At 52.2% G+C, this 5,396-nt stretch overlaps 1 long non-coding RNA gene across 1 annotated transcript; it reads left to right on the top strand.

Moving 5' to 3' along the window:
• The first annotated feature begins 694 nt into the window (after window positions 1-694).
• LOC123521185 lies at window positions 695-1,955 on the top strand. Its single transcript, XR_006679655.1, has 3 exons — window positions 695-813; window positions 1,030-1,166; window positions 1,821-1,955. It is a non-coding gene; the product is annotated as an uncharacterized LOC123521185 (long non-coding RNA).
• The last annotated feature ends 3,441 nt before the right edge of the window (window positions 1,956-5,396 follow it).

Raw genomic sequence — 5,396 nt, 5'->3', positions numbered from 1 at the left:
TTATTATTATTAACATGTTGTTATGAATGACTGAGGAATGAGGCGGAGGGTAGAGATGGGGCCTTGCTCACTGCTAGGAGGCTCCGAATTCCTCCAAAGAATGTGCAGCTCGAAATAGGTTTCAAAGAGCTGCAGGGCCCTTATTTTTACCGTTTACTTCTCAGATCCTACACATATTCCTTAAAAAGAACCATTAGCTCAACCCCACCCTCTTCCACTTTGTCCCTTTCCTCACCAACCCCTTGCCAATCAAATGAACTTGCCAAAAGAACCTTCCAAAGAAACCCTCTGATTTTGTTTACTGAACGAATGTTTCTTTGTGGAAGGTTGGAAAGTTCTCCGCTTGATTCCTTGGTCCCAAGCAAAGTTCGGTTTTTTTAGGGGGGGGATGGGTGTCCCTGGCAGCTGGGGTGAAAGATGGGGATTTCACAGAGAAATTTGCAGAGTGGTGGGAGGGCAAGGCCAAAACCAGGGCATAAGGCTTGTTTTTTGGCACCAGCTTCATTTGCTGGCCCAGTGCTGGGTGGCCACATTGCATTTTCGAGAGGAAACGCTGTGCCAGTTGTCCTCCTTTCTGCTTCCCTCCCCACCTGAACTTTCTTTCTTTGAGTCTCCTGGCCCTCTGAAAGTAGAGAGCAAATAGGGGAAGATTTGGTCAAACATAAACAGAGTCTTTCTGGACCCGCAGGTTGGCTGACCTGGGAGGTCTGCTCTGGAAGAACCGAGCTTGCGGAAAACCCTGTGGGAAGACCACAGAGTCTGTGCGAAGAAGGTCCTGCACGCCTGGTTGTCCGACAACCGAAGAGGAGGAGGGTAGGGAAGCAGGTCTCCCTTTTTGGAGACCAATTCAGTGCCTGCCCGCCCACTCTCTCTCCCTCCCTCCTAAAATACCCTCAATCCCTGGGAATTTTAGCAAGAGTTTGTTATTGTAGATGTGTAGAACAATAAGAAGTGAAAATCACTTTAGAGTCAATTAACCTTTAGAGGCAGGAAGAGTTGTTTGTTCCAAGGCTGCTTTTCTTCCTCCAGGTTTGTTTTCCCTCCCTCCGAAGGAGAGTCCACCTGCTGAGGCATCTCAGAGGGGGTTTCCACTGAGAGACTAAACATCCTAACTTCCATTCCCTGTAGCTGAGACTGGACGCAAAAGGGAACGCATCTGCTTTTCGGTATTTCTCTCCGTTCTTTGGGTCGCTTATGTAGAACCAACCATCCCAGCAACAAATAACCGTCAGCATTTTAGAGTCCGAGGTGTTTGCTACTTAATTCCAATTCCACAAGAGCCCGTGAACTTTAGAGAGTTGCTTGTCCAATTAAAAAGAACTGTTTGCATGTACCTACTTATGCTATTGCAACCTTCATGCAAGCAGAAAAGCTACCACTTTTCTCAGTTTCCCAAATGCCCCGAGTGCAGTCACTGGTACCAGTTTCTTTTCCCCTGTCATTTCCAAATGCCCATGCCACCTTGACAGAGGACACAGGACATCGGACTCAGGACAACACTTTGATGGCATTTGTCACCTCTAGAGTAAAGTGCCAGTGCTTTGGCTTGGTTTGGTTTGTAAGAAATTCTCAGAAATTGGGTGGGCTTGTCGATCTCTCTGGCTGGCCCAGAAGTCATCGTCTCAGAGTTGCACTTGCCTTGCTCTGTTCAGATAGAAGCTAACCGCTGCCGCTTCCCTGAGCAAAGGGCTGGCAATTGTGGTCAGATCCTGAGCCTGGGGTTAGAAAGTAGGGGGAGGGATTGCTGGGGGGGGCGGGGCCGGGAGAGCCCCTTCAATATTAAAATAACCAGCTATTCTTGTAATCCCTTCCATCAACAGTGTCAACGCAGCTCGTAGAGAGGCCATCTCACCTCCAAGGTGCCTTCACCCCCCAAGGGCCCGGCTTCCAGCCCCAGCCACACACTGGGCCCATGCGCCCCAGAGGAGGTGCTCCGACGGCAAAAATCCCATACATTTTCAACTACAGTGATTACTAAATTAATAGCAGGCACTAAGACAGATGTCAAAACGTCTTGAAAATGTTTATCTGTGAATAATTGAGAAGGTGGTGGGACGCATTATCTGATTGTGTAATGAAATATGTATGAGGAACAGCTGTTTGCAACCGTCCCCTCCCGCCGCCGCCTCCGCCGGGGCCCTTCTCCCGGAAGCAGGCGCCGTGGTGATGTTGGTCGCCCACTTTCGTCCATGTAGGAGCCCGCTCGGGCCCTGCCGGGCCGCTGGCCACGGCAGGCTCCGCCGGCTGGCAGAGGTGGGGGAAGCGTAGCCGAAGGCCGAGCTGGCATGGACCTGGCGCTGGGGGCTGCAGCGCGGCCTGCGGGGCCCAAGGAGAGCCGGGGGCGGCGGCCGAGGTCCGGAGCCCACCCCGCGAGCGCCGGGCGCGCGCCCGCCGAGCCCGGAGGAAGGCTTGGAACCCGCGGCCCAGCGGGGCGGGCCGGGGTCACCGCGGGGTGACCGGGTCCCGACAAGGCCTTTGTTGGACGCTCAGGCCACGTTGCGCACTTCCGTCCAGGCCTCGCGCCCCCGGCCCTGTTCGTTTGTCCAGCGGACACGAACTCAGCCGTCAGGGCCCAGGGCCCCGGGGGCCCGGGCGGGGGCAGGTGCATGCCCGCCGGGGCCAGCGCCAAGCCGGGCCCCGCAGGAAGAAGCAGCGCCGGGAGGCGGCTGGGGGCCGCGTTGGGGGGGGAGGGAGACTCAGTGACCTTGGTTGGTGGCGAAGGCCGAGCCTGGCCTCCCGAGGGTGCGGGTGACCTGGGCGCTGCCCACTCACTCCCAGAGCCCCCTGCCCGACCTCCCCGGATCCCGAGAGCGGCGGCGAGGCGGGCAGACAAGGGCGCCCACGGGGCCCCGCAGGCTCGGGGCCTGGACGGCGCTGTTAGCCTCCCGGGCAAGTCCGCGCCGGCCGCCTGGACGTGCCGGCCGCAGCCGGACGCTCCGCGGACGGCCCTGGCGAGGAGCCCGCGCCGCTGGACGTGCCCGTCCCACCCCGCCCGCTGGTGGCCGGCTCGCGCCTCCCGGCCTCCCGGCTCTTCGCCGCCTGAGCCTGGGCCTTGGCCCGCAGCTCCGCGCTGCACCGGCTCTTCCGCAGGCCCCGCCACTGACTCCCGCTCCGGGTCGGGGAGCCGGGCCAGCTCGGCGGCGCGTGGGCTCGGGGGGACACACCCGTCTACGCAGTCTCGGGCCGCGGGGTCGCAGAACGATGCATTATTTCTCGCACGTCCCCCCCCCTTTTTTTTTAACCTAATCGCTTATGCTTTTATTCTAATCCTACACATTACAGTTAATCTGTAATGATACCGCTTCGGAGGAACCTGTTGCACGGGAGGCACGGTAATTTGTCACCTTGGAAACAGTTTTAAATAAAGATTCTAACCGTGATGTCAACTGTGTTTATTCTGCGCGCGGGAGGCGGGTGGGAGGACGGCGCGGCAGGGCCCGGGAGCTCAAGCCCGGCGGAGACGCAGCCAGAGCGGCTCCGGGAGGCCCAGTCGCGCCGCTGGTGGCTTTCGAGTTCTGTCTTCATGGAAATGACTTGGTCTGAACCCGCGAGGCGTTGGGCCCTGGGGCACTGCCGTCACCGCGGCGGGAAACTCGGTGAACTTGAACCGCTGCGCGTCCCGAATTAGCAACCGCGCGGCCCGGCGCCCCTCCAGACGCCGGCGGCGCCCGAGCAAAGGCAGCGGCCGCCCGCCGGACCCTCGGCCCGACCCAGCCGCGCAGCCGCCGCCGCTCCTTCTGCTTTCTGCAGACACACCGCCAACAACCGTCCCAAAGGGCTGGCAAGCCAAAAGCAAAAGGAAACATAATTGCTTTTATTTATCTACTGCTTTTATATCATTAAAATATTTTTAGTTACATTGTATAAAATAGCATCTACTCTGATGATTACCTGCCATATCTGTTGATCTGCTCCTTGTATGTTCAGCGTTGCAGTATTAACAATGAAGAGAAAAGCACATCTTATATATTGTATCTGTCAAGATACGTTACAATTTCCATTAACAACCAAAAAGTATTCTTATTGAAGAAGCTATGAAGCATATCTTTCACAAGCACTTTATTAATAATCACAGTTGTCAAAAAGAATTAGATATGCATAGATTGTAGATGCGAAGGAAATATTAGATGCGCACAGTAAAATACACGGTGGGATTGAGACACAACTATTTTTCTTTTTAAAAAATTGTTTTATTGTCGAGTTGGGGAGGGGAACAAACCCTGAGCTATTAAGCTTACTTAAAAGATGGCTTTGTTGGTTTAATTATACTGTAGTTATTTTATAAATATGTTTCAAAGGAAGCTTGCCATATTGCATGTCAATGAGGACTGTAAAGAAAAGCTCACAAAAGCGAATGCATACCAAATACTAAATTTAGTCATTAGCATTCTTATTTATTACAAACTAAAGGAACATATTAGCAGACAAGAATTTCTATTTAGCATTACAGTGTTTGGCCCTTAAAGAGGGCAAAGTACATACATATTTCTTCCCCCTTGCAACTATATATTCTTTTGGCCTCCAAGTTCATAGAGGGATTGGGTGAGGTTTCTGATTGGGAAGCACAGTTCTACTGCAAATGGGCTAACGGGTCCAGAACCCCTATTTTTTAGTTCTGGAGCTTGGTACTATTCGCTTGGAGGCCGGTGCTGGCTGAGTCTCTGCTAAGGGCTGAGGTCTGCCCAGTAGCCACAACCAGTGAGGGGCTCTTTGTCTTTAATTTCTGTCACAAGCATATGCAAATCATTAATTGTTTTTCATCAGGGGGAGGGAGTGGATGACAGCGGTAATAATGCTTTTGTTTGGGTTTTAAAATTTCCTCAGAAGCTCCCCAGACTGGGTACTTCTCCCAAGGCAAAATCCTCAAGTAGAAAATGGCACGGCTACACGGACTACAGGCGTATTCGTTCTGGAAACATGCATATATAGATTTATGACAATTAAAAAACATTTTCCCATTTAATTAAGAAAAATAATTCTGCTCATACACAAGAAGTGACTAGGTAAGCGTATCCCCTACCCCGGAATGTGTATTTGAGGTGTGGGGGAACTTTTCAACTATTATTATATTTAGTAGTTTAAAAATATTTTTCTTCCTAAAATTGAGGGAGGGCATTTTTCTCCCTATTGGGCAGAGGAAACAAAATTTAAAGGGACTGTTGTGAATGTTTACAAAGGGTTCTTTTGAATAAAGTTAGGTGAGATTTATTTTAAAGTACCCAACAGGAAAACAAAAGTCATAGGAGGTTGTTAAACTCTGCACATTTACGGAAGGACCTGAAGCACAGGTTCTTCCAGCCTGATGTCTGACCAGGATACTATTCTGCCTGCTGATGGTGCCAAGTGGGGGCCTTCTACAGCTAAAAAAATAGAAGAAGAAGAAGAAGAAAGAAAAT

Source organism: Echinops telfairi, unplaced genomic scaffold (assembly GCF_000313985.2).
Source record: "Echinops telfairi isolate 266 unplaced genomic scaffold, ASM31398v2 ScPeMD7_7475;HRSCAF=8513, whole genome shotgun sequence".
NCBI classification, from domain to species: domain Eukaryota; kingdom Metazoa; phylum Chordata; class Mammalia; order Afrosoricida; family Tenrecidae; genus Echinops; species Echinops telfairi.
The sequence above is the reverse complement of the archived record's forward strand: the minus strand, read 5'-3'. Positions and strand labels throughout refer to the sequence as shown.